This window comes from Ornithodoros turicata, chromosome 2 (assembly GCF_037126465.1).
Source record: "Ornithodoros turicata isolate Travis chromosome 2, ASM3712646v1, whole genome shotgun sequence".
Lineage (NCBI taxonomy): Eukaryota > Metazoa > Arthropoda > Arachnida > Ixodida > Argasidae > Ornithodoros > Ornithodoros turicata.
In genome coordinates, this window is record NC_088202.1 from 27335867 (window position 1) to 27356627 (window position 20761).

Consider the following 20761-nt stretch of genomic DNA (forward strand, 5'->3'; position numbering starts at 1 on the left):
GGCTCTACGGATTATTCTCTTTTCCGGTCCTCATGAGTCTGTCTCGTTCGCTTTTCCTCTTTTGCGCATCCTCAACACACAGCAGCTTGTGAAGTATAGAGCAGGACGATAAAAAGGACTGCCAGGTACACAAAGACAAGAGTAAAAACCGGTACTAGCGTACCCAAAGGGGGAAATAAGTGGGATGACGATAATTAGGATACTTGACGTTTCGAGCGGACGCGCTTCATCAGAAAAAGATAATGAAGGTATCTTTTTCTGGTGAAGCTGTCCTCTCGAAACGTCAAGTATCCTAATTATCGTCCTCCACTTGCCCACTTGTGAGTTTCATCCCCAGAAGTACACTATAGAATGCTTGCACAAGTAGCACGAAAGTTGGGACATATATACTTGTATGCCAGCTTCTTTGGCAGTTTTAACTTTGCAACTTCTAGTAACTTATGGCGTCTTCCTTGGCGGCTAAATGGCGTTTGCCGGTGCCATGCCGTTATGGGGAAACTTGCAACAACAACAACACATTAATTAATTATGATGAATGAGGAAATTCGCCACATGAGGCGCGGCCAACGGTTGCTTCGACTTGGAAACGCAAATGTGGTATGTACATCGCAGAGAAAAGCAAGACGCAGCAAACATTGGGCAGAGCAAAGCCCAGGACGTCCAAGAATAAACGGTGCCCAAATCATGTTGGGATGCCTTCGGGGAATATTACTGTCTGGTGTGACATTAGAAGTACGAACCGAACAGGGGATCAATGCTGGGATTGCAAAGGCTGGTCACATTGGGATTGTAGTAACCTGTTATACGTTTGCCTTGACCAGCTCCTGTGGCATAGTGGTTAGGATGATCGCTTTCCACGCTGAGACTGGGAGGTGACACGGGTTCGAATCGCCGTGGCTGTGTTGTCTGATGTTCTCTCTGTGTTTTCCGAAGACTTTCCAGACGAATGTCGGCACAGTTCCCCCTGAAGTCGGTCCAGGGGCTCAATCTTGATGTGCACATAGCGATCGTTATAGCTATTTTTCAAAATTTGCGCGCTCATTCCGTCACGCGCATTGGCCGTCAACCGGGGAGCACGAGCGCTTAGCAAGCGTTACGGGATAGCGAAAAGTTCAAACTCTAGCCCCAGGACGCATACTAACCCCCTGTCCCCCCCTCCTTCCTGCTGTCCTTTCTCCATCTGTCCACGTCTGTACGCCGCTCATAGCCACAGTTGCTTCGTGGCGCTAACACGGAATTTCAAAAAAATAAAAAGTACGTTTGCCATGACTGCACGGCAAATCCCTGATTCCTGTCCTGAGCAATACCCAAATGGTTGAACATACCCGTAGCCTGTTGCTACTACGTGCCCAAGGGAGGGGCATATTGAAACACTCTTCCTCCTGTTGCATATTAAAAGTTTTCGGCCATAATGTCACGAAATATTCGCGTAATTTATATTCCACACTATCCAGAGGGATCAGCAGTGCAGCTAGTGCACTGAAACGCCAACAAAGTTCGTTTCAAGTTAGGACGGTTTCTCAATGAATGTTTCAACTCCCCCCCCCCTCCTCTACCATGCCAACAAATATGAATGTGCGCCTCGCGGTTCGTTGGTCGCGTTCGGCAGCTCAGCTACAAAAAAAAAAAAAAGAAAAGAAAATCTTGCTTGTGAGGCTACCTTGTAAGAACGTACCATTCTGCAGTCGCTGGCACCACGCAGTTTAAAACCACCACAGTTGTGCGTATGGACACGAGACACCTGTACCATCACAGCCGTTTTAGTGCTCGTCATATGGAACTCGTCGCGCGCTTCAACGAGGTCGTCTGCTAATATCGAATTCAGCAAAATTGGTTGTTTTCGTGCAGAAGTTGCACTGGCTCGAGGGTGCATTTTCTGCTGCAGACCTACTGCATATGATGGATGCTATGGATGAGTCAAGTTCGACGAGCAGACAGCTTAAGCAATAGCAGCAGTTACACCTCGCTTTATGCTGAGGCGTTCGACGTTCTTTTTTTTTTTTCCTTTGTCTTCTTCTTTGTATGGGATGAGAGTGGTCACGGGCGATGCATCCGAAGATGGAGAACTATACGTTGTGGACACTGCTGGGACACTGTGGCGCTACGCGGACGATTAGGTATGAATGTGGTTAGTAGTTATGAATGTGGGTTGTGAATGTGGATTCTTGTACTGCCATGTGCTTTATGATTAAAGTTGGTTATTAAAGCGGTTGTCCTACGGCTCCATCTTGTACATCATTTGCGTGAGTCATCCCGCTGCCGTATTACCAGTGCGCGCAACGATGGTTGAACGCAGTTTCGCATTTGTGGCCGACACTAGCACTGTCTAGCATGATCGGCTGGGCGGATCGGTGTAAGCGGCAATGGCGCGGTTTTCCTGCACGCGCCCTACAACGGCGCACAGCACTGCCCTGCAGTCAAACGACCAGCTGAATTCGCTATAAGAGTGATGTCACACGAACGGAACAGCGCGAGCAGCAGCTTCGAACGTGCTGTGGGTGCTGGACAGCGCGAGCAGTGACGCTGCCTCAGCATGTTGTCTACTTGGCCAGCGCTGGCAGCGTCGCTGCTCTACTAGAAACGGTGTTGCGGATTTAAATCCATCAAAGGGCTCGTGGATTTGGTTTGGGATTTGATTTACGGGGAAAATAAGACAAGGATTTGGATTTGGATTGAATCACATTTTTCACAGATGATTTGGATTTGGATTGAATCACATTTTTGACAGATGATTTGGATTTGGTTGAATCACAATCTTGGCAGATGATTTGGATTTGGACTGAATCGCGTTTTTTTCGACGAAATTGGATGTGTATGGTCGAGCTCCTAAAGAGAAATGGCTGGATTTTGACTGCTGCGAAATTTGACGTTGCCGTGCAGGCAGATTCTTTGTCAGTCGTATCTGAAGCCGTCTCTATAATTACGTTTCTACAAGACATTTGGTTGAATTGCATTTCACATATGTTTGCACATGATGCAATGCAACTCTTAATGAGGAGAAGGTTTAAAAAATTTTCGGATTTGGGATGGCTTGCCTTGCATCCCGCCATCTCGGTTCCCAATGTCGTACTGGAAGTTCCGTTTCGTTCAAAAAGAAATCCCGTGATTTTTTTATTGCGTGAAACCGTCTACGGACACTGTCTGTAGACTGCTTCAAGCTTAAGAGGTGGTCTGTCTGTCAGACAGACAACTGAGGCCTATAGACATCTTTCCTTCCGAGGACTAAGGGTACGTCAGGCAATACTCTCACACATAATCATATGGGCAGTTCGACGTTTAATTCACAACGGTATCACAGCTTTCTATGATTTCTTAGAAATGGAACGTATTGGAGAAAGTGCACCACTGGGTCGATGAGCTCAGGCAAAGTATGTTCGAGAAAAGGGCTACCATACACGCATTATGTCTGTTTTGCTGGTTCTGAACTGCGACTGACGTCGGGTTCTGGTGTCCCAGAGATTGCTAAAATAAGTCCCGAAATGTGCACATGTGAACCAGTCGTATGAGGTCATTGTGTCCAGGAACAGGAATGTGAATGTTGGTAGCCTTTTTTCATAGTGGCTTGCTTATGGTCAACTTGATGCCACCGCAAAACTTGTACCGCAAGAACGAACGACGAAATATTCCTCTATTTAAGCGAGTGTACGGTAGATGATGATGTTTCCCCACTCGGCTATTGGATGTCCGCAGCGGCCCGCTACCTGCTGCTTTCGGAAGTTAGCGCAACATGTATTTGCAGTACGTGAAAGTTCTGGAGCAGTTGAACGAGTGTTCTCTGCAGCCAGCCTGATCAAGACCGCGAAAAGAAATGTGGACAGGGCAGAGGTGACGCCCGACGTCGTTCGGGCTGCATCCAGGCGAGACTGATGCAGGGAGCCCCTGCGGTGGGTGGCCCGGTGCACCTCAGGACCTGGCACGTCGGGCGCAGGATCCGCTTCTCTTCAGTGGTCAAAGGCTGGAGTGGACCTGGAAGGGTGCCTGTCGCCTAGTGTGAGATCCCTGAACGGGACGGGTCTTCTTCGGTGCAGGACGGGTCTGTCAAGGCTCGTTCCTGCAGGGATCGTCCTCTGGTCATAGAGGAAGGGATCTAGGGCTCGGTGGGACGACTCCGCATTGTATTTTACGGGGGTTGTCACCCAAACCTGTTGCATGCAGGCGTTCGACACAGGCGGCTCCTCCCGACCACGCGCAGAGCGGTTCCAACGCCAGCTCCGGGGGCGGAGGGGGCCGATATTCAAGCTGTGCCAGGAGGTCGCCTTGTATTGAACGAGCCTCCTGGGCCAACGCCTCAAGGGTTGTAAAGCGATGGGCTGTTAAGTAGGGCCGGAAGCGCGGGCGGAACTGACGGATATCCCGTGCGACGCGCTGCTCTATACGGTAGCAGTGGGATCCACTCTGCTGTACAGACCTTGCAAAGCCCGAACGAATTCAGATAAGCTTTCCTCAGGATGCTGAGTACGCTTATGCAATTCCTCTAGGACACGGTATTCGTAATCCGGGGGAAGAAATTAGTTTTTGAACGGCTTCTAGAAGTCCTGAAAGTACGGAAACTCCGATTGCAACCGAAGCCAGCGGGCGGCGTCTCCGATCAAAGCAAAGCAACCTGCAGGATGCGTTGGATTAGACCTTCGTCCGAAATTCCCAAACCGGTCTGATAGGCGGTAAGGTCGTCCAGGAAATCGGCAACAGACTTCTTATCGGTGTAACCTGAGAAGGTAGGCACCGGTAAGTTGAGTCGTAGAGGCGCTTGTGCCTGCGGCGGCAAAACCGACCCGGCATAAAGGCGTTGCACCACTATCGAACACAACTCCGTCATGCGTGACAGGAGTTCTGCCGTTGCAATGGCGTCAGACTGCGGCACTGCAGTTACCTCAGGCGACGTATCTTGGGACGAAGGCACTACATGTGCCTCCTTGCCCTCGGCTGGTCCCTTTGGCTCCGAAGGCGCCGAGGTGTAGGAAATCAGCCTCTCTTCCGAACGGGCGCGCTTCTGCACAGGGACCTTCGGTCCGCTATGAAGGTCGTACCTGCGTAACGGCGGTGAACGCTCCATCCGCTCCGGGGCACAGGTACCGGACGGGAGCTGTAAAAACTCAAAGAAAGAAACACACACGCAAACACAAAAAAAGGAACAGCAATAAACTGCAAACTAAAACAACTACTATAAACTACGCGAATACTAGAAACAAACAGTGCCGCGTGTTCCCAGCCACGGAACAGACGAGCTCGAACCCCAAACGTTGGGCGCCAGTTGTGGAAACCTATGTTCCCACAACCCCGGGGCGTTTAACTATAGGTATTGAAACAATTCTTTGTTATGGCTCTTTACATGTAATCATCTTTGGAGCTGCTGGATTCCGACAGCAACGACGGGTTAGACGACGGGTTAGACGCACGCACTCTCTGCTTACGCCAAAGGGAAGGAAGATCGCAGTCGTGTTCCTGGGGCTATATCACGGCAACATTGTGGGCAGATACTACTAATACGAATACTTCTTGTTTTTCCTACTCGGACCATAGGTGAGAGGGGAGGCGGGGACAAGCCCAAACTTAACCCAACTTAATCTAACCTAACCCAGATCATCCTTGATGTGCTTATTACAAATGACTCGTCCATGCAATCCGATCGCGTATCGGAAGGTCACCTCCGTTCTCGACTGTTTCTTGATATGTGTGCGATGCAATACCAGTTGCAATGTCGCGATAAACACGTGAATACCGGTAATGCGGTCATATCTGGGACCTACCGAGCGGATGATTCGAATTTTTGCCTGCACGGGAAGCATATTGTATTTGTCTTTACCGTGTTGGAAAAATGCGCAACCCAAGCAAGCAATGGCCGATGACCGACGGTTGGCAAAAGGTCGGATGACAGTTGGCCAACGACTCTCTCGGCCATCCAACGTTGGCACAACATTGCATAGTGATAGGCAGAGCGAGGATTGGAGAGCCGTCGGCCAGTACAGATCCGTATCAAGAAACGAGCTCGTTGGCCAAGCACTTGCCAAAGCTTAGACCAATCTCGCCTGGGGGAGAGGGTAACGAGGAATGGTGTAGCGCTGCATAAGCTCGAATTTCAACGGATCAAGGGAATTTTTTAAACCTAAAGCAGTAGGAAACAGAAGCATTACCTTCATGGCGAGTTAATACGACAAGCAATTCATCATTTCAGTGTGGTTTCTCTACGCGCCAAATTAAACTTTGACACCTCACCCTTCATTTTGACACACACACGAACAGGACTTTCGAATTTGCGGAAGCTCGGGAGACAAGCTATGTATAGTATCTGTTTTTCCTCGGGAAACACATGCCGTTGTGAGTTCGGTCGTACTGTGGTCTCGGGCATCTTACGAGCTTTTTTTATATACTTTTAAAAAGCTCTCAATTTTTTGCATTTTGAAACGTCGTGGTCACTGTCCGTTGTGGGAAATACGAGCAACACAAACAAATAATGATATGTCGTTACCTTACGCCGCGAGACAATTGAGTATGAAAATGAGAGGTGTGTACGAGGGTTGTTCCATAAGTTTCCGGCCCGACCAACGTTTAATAGTCATAGAGACGAAACAAGTGTATCACTTTTCGACATAGTCACCCTTAACTTCGATGCACTTTTGACACCTTTCAACGAGCATTCTTATACCCTTGAAAAAATAGTCAGAAGTTTTGTCCGCAAAATGCTGCCTCTTGCACCCCACTGTCGTTTTGAAATATCCGTCCCCTGAGATCCCTCTTCAAGTTTGAGAACAGGAAGTAGTCACTCTGTGCCAAGTCTGGACTGTAGGGTGAGTGGTGGATTTCTTCGAAGCCGCACTCCTTCAGTGCAGCCTTGGCAACAGAAGCCGTGTGGACAGAGGCATTGTCCTGGAGCAACCGGACACCTCGACTCAACCTGCCGCGCCTCTTTTCCTTGATGGCGTCTCGCAGTCGGTGCAGGAGTGAAGCATAATATGTCGCATTCACTGTGGTGTTCCTCTCTTTGAAGTCGATGAGGAAGTTCCCGTGGCAATCCCAAAATATTGTTGCCATGATCTTCTTTGTGGATTGTGTGACCTTGGCTTTTCTTGAGGGTGCTTCTCCTGGTTTGCGCCATTCGATCGACTCCTTTTTCGAAAGGGGATCATAGTAGAGCACCATAGTCTCATCCCCTGTGACAATTGACTTCAATATTTCTTCTTCGCTCTCTTGACAGAGCTCCAAAAACTCTTTGGCACAGACGACGTGCTGTTGCTTTTGAACTGACGAGAGAAGTCGTGGAACCCATCTCGCACTGACCTTTTTCATGTGAAGGCCCTCGCTGATGATGCGAAAAACGGTTGTTTTGGAAAGCCCCAGCCTTTCTGAGATTTCCTTCACCTTCAGACGCCTGTCGCTCAGCACTACCTCCTCGACAAGAGACAAAATTTCTTGTGTCACCACTTCCACTGGACGACCATCGCGTGGATCATCTTCAATGGACTCTCGCCCCAGTCGAAACTGCTTAGCCCGGTCTTTTACCGTTGTATACGACGGAGAGCCTTCCCTGTACACGTTGTCAAGTCGCGCTTTAATTTCTGTAGGCGAAAGTCCCTCTTTTGTCAAGAATTTTATCACAGTGCGGTACTCGATTTTTTCCATTTTAAATTAAGAGTGCTCCCTGGCTGTTTGAAATGCCGCTCTCCAACCGACAAAAGCATGGAGAGGGTTGAGCGTGGTGCTCCGGTCCTCCAACAGATGGCGCCACGCGTCCTTAATTGCATTTTCAGATTCGCGCGCATTTTTTACCTCGGGCCGGAAACTTATGGAACCACCCTCGTATCTTGGCACAAGCTTGTCACAACGTAGGCTGGCCAATGCTTGGCAAGTCATTGGCCAGGGAACAGATCCGTATCAAGAAACAAGCTTGCTGGCCGATGATGTACCAAGCAAGGCCAGATAGGCCAGCCTAACTATTGCCAAGCTTGGCCCAACCTTTGTTTGTTGCTTGGGAAGCTTTGGAGCGGCCGATAATCTTTTCTTTGTTTTTTCATAAAAAATATACAGAAATGAGGGACCGAGTAGGAAAAACAATACTCCTATTCGTTGTAACTTCCCACAATGTTCCGGTGATAGCCGGGAACACGAATGCGATCTTCATTCCATTACGCGCAAGCAAATGGAATGTATACGTCGTCAACTCGTTGTTATGTTGAAATCCAGCAGCTCCAATTCTGCTTACGGGTACAGAGCCAAAACAAACACTTGTACCGACGTCTATAGTAAAGCGAATGAAACACAACTCACGCAAACAGTATACATGAAATGAAAGACAAGCGGAAAGAACACGGCAGTGGCCGCGGTGCCCGCAGCAGACCACTAGTTTGCGCCTCAGTCGGCGGCACACACTCTTTCCACTACGTCGGCAGTCCCCTGAACTAGTTGAACATGAGAGAACTGATGTTCAGGTAGAGCCCTGGACCGGTAATCCAGAAGATGTGGGTTCGAGTCCTACAGCTGACCAACCTTTTCAGGGACTTCCATCTTTCACCCTGAACTAGTGCCGGTCGTGCAGGCCAAATCGAAGAGACCTCTTGTTACATCTTGCTCGGGGGCTCGCCGTTACTTTTACAGCCCAAAATGGAAACTTCGTGTTGTTGGACGTCAAAAATCGCGTACAAGGAAGCCTCCAACTGCAACAATGAAGACCCCGAAACTGAATGAACGCACCAACCTCGCGCACTAGACCTCTCCCTGTTTGTAAACAAATGACGCCATAGTGTTCGACAGCGCCACCAATTTGGTAGAGTTGAATTACGCTCAAAGCTAGGGGCGAGCAGGGTCGCACCCGAAAGCCACGGTCTTGAGGGGATTACGATGGTCTCTGAAAGGGACGTGACCTTCGGTCCCACCTTTCTTTCAATCGAAGGCAGCGAACAATTGTCCATTCGTGGAACCCAGCCCTCCCCTTCCGATTTGTTTCGGTTTCAGACTGTCTACTAACGTCATGATGACGTTTCTCGGGTAGAGAAGCGGCTCAGTCCGCGGTGTGAATGGTATCTTCGATTTGGCTGCACTTCCTGAACTAGTTCAGGCGATGCCGCACTTTCGTATTCGTTTTGCAAGTGCTGTGTTGGAAGTTGTGCAGCACTAGTTCTGCACGAATTCCTGCACTTCCTGGCTTCGCTATTCGTGGCCTGCCCTTGTTGGATAGAATTTGCAGTACTAGTGCACGCGGAGTAGACGACGCGGGTCCGCGTCAGCGGAATGGATGTTGGTACGCTGACTGTTCCTATACCTGCGGCAAGAGTGGACATGTGTGCGAGGCAGCAGTCCAGTGAAGTTGCATGGTCGCGATAAATACGTGAGATAATGCGGTTATATTATGAGACCTAACCCAGCGGGTTACTCGAATTCTTGCCTGCACAGTGTAGGTATTACGCTTGTCGTCACTGCGCCGGCAAATGGCGCAATCCAGGCAAAAATCTGTAGTGGGGCCACTTCAAAGTGGTTTATTGGACATGTCCCGCTTTGATTGTGACTTAGTGACTGGGACCAGTTGAAAGTGGAAGCAGTTTCACGATGGTCCCACTTGAAGTGGAACCAATGGAATCGATACAGTGGTCCCCTCTGCTTAGTGGTCCAGGATGCGGCCACTTAGCTAGCAGCTGGGACCACTGGATGCATGACCGAAAATAATGCGTAGAAATGCACATATTGCTCAAGTAAATACCGTTTATTCGGTTAAAAACATACACTGAGCAGAAATAAATATAATCAATACATCTCTACATGATACATAGTAAGTCTGATCACTCACTGTGTCTAGACAAGGCATATGTCTGATTGTGCGATGGACTCACGGACCACAGGGAGCATTCGTTCTGTTTGGCCACCTCATATCTTGTATTTTCTTAGAGAAGATGACACATGACACTCCTGTTTTCCATGCAGTTCGCGACATACACCCCCTTTCTCTTCATACGTTCGGAATCTTCTTATCCTGTTTCTCTTCAAGTTCCTCTTAAGTTTCTAAAATGAAACATCTAATTAATAGTAATAGACCTCTACCTGTTTGTAAACAAGTGACGTCATAATGTTCGACAGCGCCATGAGTTTGGTAAAGTTGAACTACGTTAAAGCTAGTGGCGAACAAGGTCGCGCCCGAAAACCACGGTCTTGAGGGGATTACGATGATCTCTGAAAAGGACGCGACCTTCGGTCCTACTTTTCTTTCAATAGGAGGTAGCGAACAAGTGCCCATTCGTGGAACTCAGCTCTCCCCTTCCGATTTGTTTTGGTTTCGGCGTGTCTACCAACGTCATGATGAAGTTTCTCGGGTAAAGGTTTATCAAAACATCACGGTCATCACTCATACCTGCGAACATTCGCGACGTGCAGTCCAATTGGCGTTTCACAGTGCGTTCTTGCCCCTACGCCGCTTACGTCTTCAAAACTCGTCGTCAAAACTCTTCCGGGAAACCGACAGCGTGTTGCACAGGAACCATTGTCATCGCATTGTCTTAGAAAGCACACTAAAACACACGCAAATACTGCACAGAAGATACACCATCCTTGCGACGGCATCCGAAGACAAAACCAACTTGCTGCGACGCGTCCAAGTTCTAACTGCCGCTCTCGCCCTCTCCTCTCCCACTCGGCTCTCGCCGTTTGAAGTTTGAATAGACGAGTTCAGAAATTCCCAGAGTGCTTAGCGTCTTGAACTGTGGGAGTTTACTAATACGAAAGAAACGGGTGCCCTCAAAACTGTTCCGATTTGTCCCCTACTGGTCCATTGTCCACGACGTGTCAAGGTCAGCGAAAGCGAAATGTGAAGGATTATTCTTCGTTCCCCCGCTCAGCAAGCGCCCAGGATGCAATGCGTGCGCAAAGAGCACTGGGATTTTCTGAACTTGGCAATTTGTAGTCGCCGTTGGCGCCTTCACATTGCATCAGCCACTGCAATTACCTTTTCTTCCTTTTTTTTTTCGTTTTCTTTCTTGTAGTTATTTAGCTTAGTTTTTGTTGTTGTTGATATGTATTTTTTCCTTGTAATTATATTCACATTCAGATGAGAATATGCGCACGAATTGAAGTTACAGGGATACAGCACATATTTGATCGCAGACGCGCGCACCTGGATAAAAAGCAATAAAAGAGATCATGCATGTGCTAAAATAGATCAGAGTAATAGATCAAACAAAATCAGAAGGATATATGGCTAGTGTGGACAAGATGAAATCTCAAAGGGGGAAGCTGGGAAGCTGCCCGACGTGGGGTCTGAAGTGACCATTCTGGGAACAAAATGGTACCTGTGAGGCTCCAGCTGGAACCATCTGAGACCAGAGCGGTACCACTGATGTCACCAGAGTGGAACAAGCCACCCCACTTGGCAGTCCAGCTGGGACTATCCACATTCAACTGGATCCATTCCGGGACCGTCAAACATCCAAACTCAGGGGTGGGTAGTAATACTATTTTTTCGTATTATAATACTAATACATAATATTCCACAAAAACACGTATTATAATACTAATACAAATACTTTTCGAAAACGTGTATTATAATACACAATACTAATACTGTATTATAATACATTATGGTAATAAAGGAATACATAACTTTTTGAAAAGCCCAGGGTGTACACAACATTTATTTCACGACTTACAGTGCCTGTTGTATGAAACAATAGATGCATTACTGATTATTTGGCTTTAATAACATTTTCTCAAAAATTCAATCTTTGAGTCAGTGGTGGATCCTGGGTGGGGGCAAACCAGTCAGTTTATACATTGAGTTTCCCTCTCTCCCCTCCCCTACTACGCGCCCCGACAAAGAAACCGCCCCCCCCCCTCCTCAAACCTAGGGTCTGGATCCGCCCCTGCTTCGAGTGCTCTCCTGTATGGTCGAAGCAAAGAAGCAAGACGTCTAAGACATGTCCCTTCTAAGCCTAGCCAGGGTTGAGGGCAACTGTCCCACCTGAGCTGCCCCCCCCCCTCCCAGTGTGGGAGGGGGGGCGAAGATTTCCCTTATACCAGAAGTAGAAGCCTGCCCTGGTGCGTACATTAACCTTGGACACAGAGCTAGAAACACTTACGATTGTTCCTTTCTTCCTGGGGAATTTTATGACCAGAGAGTGTACACTGACTAATCCCTAAAGAATAGGTGTTCCAAGAGATGACGACCAAACACGTGTGGTGTGCTGACACACCTGACCGGATTATCACCATGCTGATAGCGCATTCGGGGTGAACGAACACATTAAAATCCGAGAAGTATTACTGGGGTATTATAATACTTGCAATACGCGTTTCTGCGTATTATAATACTAATACAAATACATTTTTAAGATATGTATTATAATACGTAATACTAATACAAAAATGTATTACAGTAATACTATTATAATACAAAGTATTATAATAGTGCCCAGCTCAGATCCAACTGGAACCAGTCCAGATTTTCGCCTGGGAAGCTTTGGAGCGCTCGGAATATTTTTTAACAAAAATATACACAGATAAAGGACCAAGTAGGACAATCAGGGTACATCGTGTTCGTAGTACCTGGCACAATGTTCTCGTGATAGCTGGGAACACCCTTCCCTTTCTTTCGCGCAAGCAAGTGGAATGCATACGCATTCACTCGTCGCTTAAAACTAACGTGTCATAAAAAACACTTATCCCAATGCCTCGTTAAGTGAATGAAGCACAACACACAATAACAGTATACATGAAAGGAAAAGCAAGCTATAAATTACATGACAGTGGCCGCGGTTCAGGCAGTAGACGACTAGCCTGCTCCTGCACTCGCATCTTCGTTTTGGAAGCGACCGTGCATTGCTAGTGCTGAACCCACGCTATACCTACAGTCGGCGGTGCACGCGCTTGCACCACATCGGCACTCTCCTGAACTAGTGCCGGAGGTGCAGGCCAAATCGAAGAGACCTGTAGTTCCGTTCTCTCACAACGCACATTACGTGTGAACCGTTTCGTGAACCGGTAACCGCCTAATTTATTACCGTTCAGTTCCGATTCGGCTCAACGCGAGAAAAAAAATATTTTGGTTCGGTTCCAGCACACAGGTTTGCTCAGACATCCAAGCAAACCTGTGTGCTAGCTCCACTGTGGAACCACCACTGTTGAACCAGAATGGAAACGGCGTCCCAGGCTGGCCTAGGCTGGCAAGGGCTGTTTCCACGCTGGGTATAGTGCAGTTTTAATTTCCATTCTGAAACCATCCAACTTTCATTTGAAATCCAGGATGATATCCTGCTGGAGCCGAGCCGGAAATGGGATGTTCCAGAGCGTGCGCTGAATTGTGCGAGATTCCTGGCTGTGAAGATATAATCTGGGGTTCTAAAAATCAACAAATGCGCACATTATTTGCACAAATGTGTGCAATTAATTTGTTCCCAAATATCATATTAAAATAAATAAATCAAATAGTAAAGTTACAAACAAAATAAAGGTACAAATTATGCACACAACTCCCTGACAGTACCGACGTGAGCTTTCGCAGTATTTGAAACCGAAACTATTTCCATAATGCTATCACTATCATCGTCATATGCGACCAAGCACCATCGGCATCAACTTATCTTTGGTCTCTTTGGTAGCGGAAACCAAAGCGTGGAGGCGACGTATGGAAGCAAAACCAGCTTTGGAGATATACAAGAGAGAAAAAATGAATATAACAAACGTAATCGGCATTTATGATAACACGCAGGAGAACAGTCGTCTTTTGGGGGCAAGGTGTGGAGTATTACGAACGAAGCTGTGGAGAAGTAAATTCGAGGACACTGATGCACATTACGACCTATGTAAGGACTACCAGGTAGACCATGCTCCATACAAGAGGCCCTCAGTTTCTGCATCGCCGACGGACAAGACTTGTCGCTGATGGAGAAGGAGCGGAGACTAAAACAATGTACTACACAAAACAGACAGATGCAGAGGTGCCAGGAAAAATCCCGAAAACGAACAAACAATGACATCGAAAACATAGCAGCTGATTCTGAAACAGGACCAAGTACAACGCCATCTGTGGAAAAGGCAGCGCCTTCAAATTCAGCTCAAAAGGAAAATCGGGGCTTACTGCACACCACGTCAGTAAAGAGGAATAATTTTAAACCGGAACAAAGCCTGGCGAAGAAATATTTTAGCATGTCCGCACAATTCGCTGTTTTTTTGCTGGACCCTCGTTTCAAAGAGGCCCACCAGGGGTGCACCAACAATCCATCCATCCATCGAACTTGGAACTTGAACTTGGAAATGTTTGTTGGCAGCCTGATAATTAGGTGTTCCCTCGTGTCTTTCAACTCCTCAGACCGTCTAAAAATGTGAACGTCTGTTTGTGTAGTGAGGTGCTCTGTTGTGTATCTTGTACCTGAACATGTGTACTAGCTGTGTACCAGCTCTATTTACGGGGTAAGCGGGTGCGTGTACGACGGTTGTGAATATCCTCGAGCCCCAAATCTGAACGAAGTGTGTAGTAGTTTCCTGATATTTATATTTACGTATGGAAATTACCTTTATGATGTGTCATCGTCTAGCTCTCACTGGGCGGACTTACTGTTGTCAGAAAAATGAGAAAGCGACTGATAAGTGACCTTTGTGATTTTGCACATGCATGTATCACCAAACTTTGCATTAAATTTTGTGATATCACATTATTTTCTCACAGTGTTGCCACTAGTACCGCGTGTCAACTGAATACATATAGCATGTACCTGTTATTATACGTGTTACATACAGTATGGGGTGTTAGTGATGCGCATTAGAAATTAATGAAGCAGAGGGGCGCGTTCATTGTTTTAGCTACCTTCTTTATCGATCTTCCTTTGTTGCTGTCAGACGAGCTTGCACTGTCCTCGTTTGCAGCCATGCTGTCTCACATTCTTACAATAAATCTTTGAATTTATTGCTCATTGTCATTTGTTAATTTGCTAGCATATTTTCAGTGTTCTGTGCTTCTTCGTGCAGCAATTTATCTTGTGTCAGTTATTTCAATGTTATCTGATGTTGCCCTCTGCCACGTAGGTTCCAGCGGAAGTCAACATTGGCTCTTGTGGAAGCCGCCCCTATACATTGAGACATGAAATTCCAACTGGAGACAGGCTGTGTAGCCAGCCTTCTTCCAGCCCGCGTGCATTGTGGAGCTGGTTACAGAGCACACTTTTTCGGACTGGAACCATCGTGTTTCCACCCAGGGTCAAGCGTGTTCCCAGCCTGGATCTACTTCAAAAAGTCATGGCTGGATCCAGTCCAATAATTCAGCCTGGAAATTCCGGCTGGATCCAGCCTGTTCTTTTCTTACCAGGGATGGCACTGGCGTGTGCAGGATTCGCAGGTTACAAAGTGTGTTTGGTCTCTTGAGCAAGGGACGTCAAACTGGGTTTCGCAGAACCCTGGAGTATTCAGATGTCTTGCGAAGGGTTCTGCTGTTGGCCATCCAGTGTTATGAAATGTGCACACGGGTGGTGAACGTTTTGTCGGCTCACATTCTTGCTAATTTTGCAAACAACATTGGGAACCTTTTTAGTCACCAACACATTATTCAAAACATAAAAGTGACTGTTGTACAAGGTATATCGTAACATTGATTAAAATAACGAAAAGCCGAGAGACACGTAGACAAACATGAAGAACATGTGTTTTTTTTTTTGTTGTTGTTGGTGTGTCTCACCGTTTACTATTGAATAATGCAAAGCACAGGCTTAAAGCTTCATGAAATGACCCCAAGGTGTGTTGTTGCAGTGAGGTTTTAGTGAATGTCGAATTAAGCAGCTTGCGATGTAAACTCCCGATTGTTTTTACTGCGCCAGCTGCTAGTTGTGATGTATGCTACCTTATTTCCTGGACCTAGAACAACATGCTGCAGGTCCCATAAAAGGCCTGGATTTCCTGGCCGTTAATAGTTGATGTGCAACGCTTCTGTTAGTGTCATAACAGCTAGATCCATTTTACATTATTGCTCATTCGATGATTTTGATGTTGTGTTGGTTTTTCTTTTTTATTCTCGCATAATTCGTTTATTCAGTCCTTATTTTAGTGCTCAGAATTTACAGCTACTAACACGTCCAGATTTTGCTGCATGTTAACTTGTTTTCGTATTATAGTTAGTAAAATTCATCTTTATGTTTTTTTTTTTTAATGAGCCAGTATTGTGCTACACAATGTGTAACTACAAAAGATTTCAAAAAGACTGGCTTGTCAAAGTTGCCCTGTCACAAGGAAATTAGTGTTTAATCAGTCACACAAATGTGGCACACATAGCAAATCTAGCACTCTACAAATGCATACGATCCATTTGTCCTTACATGGCATGCACGTGGCTTTGGTGGGAAGGAAATTTTATAGCACTAAGATCCTTGACATTCAGCTTGCTGCACGTGATATAGTGTGATATTGACCATTTTTTCATTTCTGTTCTATATTTCTGGCAGGTGCTTGCAGCATTGGTGCCGCCTGAAGTAAAACCAGCTGCTCATTAAAGTTGCTGCACGGGAGTGCCTCTGCAACAAGCCATAGTTTTAGCCTTTTCCGGAAAATTCCAACATCTAATGGAGTAGCAAAAGTGCAGTGTCTTCGCAGTCATTCCTTACAATGTCACTGCTGTGGATAGTGTAGTTCTGAGTTAGCTGACATTTTAAAGTTTTATTTCTCTCTCACATTTTTCAAAACATTCACCTATTCATTCTTAGGTTTCTACTTTCTAAAGTTTCATATTGTTTTGCTTTGCATATTTGCAAGACATTACACCAGTGTTGTTTTTATGCAGTGCTGACTGAACCATTTGCTCTTGACCATGGCTTACTAGACATCTCTTCAGGATATAATATGCAATGCCCAGGGGAAGCTGCAAAATGTAGCATATTAAATGTCCTCCTCCAAAGACAGTGCATCAAAGTCCTATTCTTGTGTGTTGTCCTCCCTTCCCCCCACCCCCGAAGCTCTTTCTAGAGATTATATAATAGCCGGGAAAACTTCAGGTGTAGGATGTGCATGTGTGCTCTGTATCTTTAGCTACACACACATGGCTGGTAAGTCATTCTATCGCAAGAATGTTCCACATAACTTTAAAAGTCCACAGAAAAATTCTAAAAAACAATGAAAGAAAAGCTAAATTTTAAAAAACTTCAAAAATCTCAATTCCGAATTGTGTAGTGAACATTCTCTCAACCCTCACTTTATTGCATGACTTCACCTGGTTCTGTGACCCCCCCTCCCTCCCCCCTTCGGAGTGCACCTGGGGCAGCTTCCCCTCTCTCTCCTGTCTCTGAATGTTTTTTGGGATGGGGCCCTTACTTTTGAGTCTAATCGGAATCCCTTAACTTGAAGGACAGCTTACATTCGCATGCAGTGTGAACGAACAAACTGTTTGTACATGTCTAAGCCACAGTGTGAGTGTAAGACATTAGAAATAATACTTTATGTGCTTCATGTGCAGTGTCTCTTATTCTCTAGCTGCTCTAGCAGACCTGGAAAATCTGTCTAGGTCAACAGAGTACTGGTCGCGTGTCAGCTTTAGTGGCTGTGGACCTTTGCTTGTCCTTATTGTTTGTTTCTGCTCGATAGCTCAAATTGCTGCGTGCATGCATCACCCTGGTATGACGTCATACGCTTGACATACATCATTGACTGTGTTGGACCTCCAACCTGTGACTAATGCTGGTGTATGCTATTGTTGACTCTTTGGCACTCTATCTTCATGTCAAGGTTAGAGCAGCGCACACTTTGTATGCCTGGTCATCAGTTTACGCTGAAAGTATTTTCTTCGGAACGTTTATCCCCAAATTGCTCGGAATAAGCAAAAAAGGTGTTAGAAATCCACGTGCAGGAAATGTAACTTGCTTCTAAACATGCCTCAGTCATCAACACATAGAAACTGTTATGTTTACACATTTTACGCGTTATGCCATTTTCATAAAAACACGCTTGATGGTGACTCATTGTGTCAGTTCCACTTGACTTAATTTTTTTGCTGCCCTTCACGCAGGTACAAAGCCACAGCGTGGGAAACGTGGCGGTCTCTACGAATGCATGTACTGTCCTTACTCTACCAAGGACAAAACATGGATGACAAGGCATGTGAGAACACATACAGGGGAGAAGCCTTTCCAGTGCACCATCTGTCAGAGGGCCTTCGCAGCTCGATCAAACCTCCTCAGGCACGTTCGCAGCCACAAGGGACAGAAGCCACATGGGTGCCCAGTCTGCTGCAGGGTGTTTTTACTTAAGCACCAAATGTTGTTGCACTTAGCTGGTCATCAGGTCATCAGTGGTGTAATATAAAGTGCCATTGCAGAAGGAAGCTTGCACGGCACAGTGCTACTCACTCCAGTGGTGTTAACAGTCTTCAAAGTCTGTCACAGCAAATGTAAATGGATGTGCAAGAAGGTATTTATTCTGGTGTCAACCCTGCAAACATATCATAGAAAGGCCGACTGACTGACAGGACAACGCACTGCTTGCTTTTGCATGAAGAGTTGAGCAAGCACATGCGCTCTATTTGGGTCTCTGTGCACTGTTTCTCTTTTATTCCGACTTCTGCTTGAGTTGGGCATAATCTATCAAAAGCACAAAAAAATATTTTGTTTCTGTAACGGGGTTGTGCTTGGTCATAGTTTGCATTTGAAAAGTGTTATGATGGGGGCTTACACAATTTGCACTCTACAGTTTACTCTACAAAGGTGTTATTACGTTCTTGGTGATGTTACTGCTTTCAAGTGGCAGATCCATGCAAAGTAAGAGTCCTGCATGGTCTTTATTTTGAACATATCTAATAGCTAGGGTTCCACGTTTTCGGTTTTAATTCTTTTTGCGGATTTGGCATACGTTTCTCTGTACTATTTATTGATTTTCACGAAATCAGCATTTTTCTATGTTTTTCCTGGCATGTACACGGTTTAACCGACAGTTATCGGCGAATAGAAATCACAATGTAATTTCACCATGATGCTTATTCAACATGGCGTTGTTCGCTGCAGTGGCGTTCTATGGCGAAAAAGTAAATGGACACTTTTCACAATCATTGTATTTCTGTATGGTTTTCTGATCTGCATCAACAACTTGCTGGGCACGTGCAGAAATTTATCTCTGTCATCGTTCCTGGAATGCCCGGTCCCTTTTTATTCTTAGCTGTCCGCTAGAACGAACAAAATGGTAGAGCAGTCTTGTAAATCTCTGTCCTCTGTGGTAAATTTTCAACACAGATCAGTCTTCGACACAGTCTTTCTAGATCAAAGGATGGTTATGTAAAAGAGGAGGGGTTTCTAGAGTTTAAACCCCAAATTCTAGCTTTGGCAAGGCATTTCGGAGAGGGGAAACGATGGTGAAATCTAAAAGACCGCAATTGATGAAAAGTCAGAGAGTGTCAGTGGCGGGATTCAATCCCGCACACCTCTAATTGCAAGTCAGGCTGACTTTTCGTCAACTGCCGTCTTTCAGATGATTTTTTGGGCATTGTTCGTTCAGCCTCTATTTTTTACATATTACAAGGCTTTCAGCTGTAACACGAGCGCATAACGTTGTGTCTTTACGTGCACTGTTAACCGTCGGGAATATCCTGCGACGCAGCCACAATATATTCCGTGGCAGACGACAGGACAAGATACTGACGTTGTCATCTGCTAAAGTGTTGTCTGCAATAAGTGCGCGCAGTACGCCATTCCCGATATTCCGACTGCTCAATGGGACGGAACCTCGGCTTTGTGAACTATGTTTTCGATTTTTGTTCCTCTACAATCTTCCGTGAGGACGTCGCTCGTGTGAACACAACTGTGTGAACAATCGTGTGAAATACCCGCAGAACCCCACCCGAAATACTTTTCTGGCTAAGCGACTCTCCTGTTCCGTCCGTTTTGTGCAGATTGCATCACAACCAGTAATGTATATTCCATTAGCGGGAAACGTGGGAAATATTAAAACAACACTTTTTCAATCCCAGGGTGCTCCAGTTCAGATAAATCTTGTTTTCAGGGGTAAATGAACCAGCATTGCAGAACCGAAACTGTCGTCCTGAGCAATACGAACACAACCTTTTCAGCCATTTCCTTCAATTTCCATTCCCTTTCTCTCTCTCTTTTTTTTTTCTTAATAACATATGTCCCCCATTTCGCTTACTTTAGCCCAGAAAACTTTTATTTCCCCTTCTACTTTCTGAGGTACCCCAACTCGTAAGCATCCTCTGTAGCTCAGTCGGTAACGTGCTGGCTTGCTGAGCTCAAGATCGTGGGTTCGATCCCGGCAGAGGGAGGTAGCAATGTGGGGGAGGTAAACATTAACAGAAGGTAAACATATAAACATTGCTTCCAGCACCGTGTGTCTGAGATTTCCGGCGCATGCCAAAAGAACCCCAGGTGGTCGAAATTATCCGCAATCCTACCCTGCGGCACGCAGGCTGTCGAACCGAAACGTTTTTCGTTCCGGTTTTATCACAAACAGTCCGGTACCGGTTCTGCTCCGGAGCAAAAAAATAACGGTTCATACCGGTTTTAAACAGTTCCGCTTCTGGTGTGCATATTCATTCAAAGAAAAAAAATCAATGTTGCAAAATGTAAACCCGTTTATTCCACATATATGGTATATTCAGTATTAATAGGCAGCTGAGAAATTGGTAGCTCCTGGTTCCTGTAGGTGACTGTCTGTCCAAATAGGCTTTCTCCTTCCTTGAAACGCATGATACAGACGGACTTGTTTGTCGTGATGTCATACGTAAAGTACTTTCTTGCTGGATTGATGCGATCGCGTCCCATCCGAATGTCTGCTGCCCTAGCCAGCAAGCACCACCGCACGAGTACGACGC

General features: G+C 46.2%; 1 long non-coding RNA gene across 2 annotated transcripts; it reads left to right on the forward strand.

Annotated features, from left to right (window-relative positions):
- Positions 1 to 13584: 13584 nt before the first annotated feature.
- On the forward strand, positions 13585 to 18907 carry LOC135385256 (uncharacterized). Of its 2 annotated transcripts, none has more exons than XR_010420374.1 (2): positions 13585 to 14439; positions 14995 to 18907. It is a non-coding gene; the product is annotated as an uncharacterized LOC135385256 (long non-coding RNA). The 2 variants fall into 2 exon arrangements; XR_010420375.1 differs by having other exon boundaries at positions 13585 to 14382.
- The last annotated feature ends 1854 nt before the right edge of the window (positions 18908 to 20761 follow it).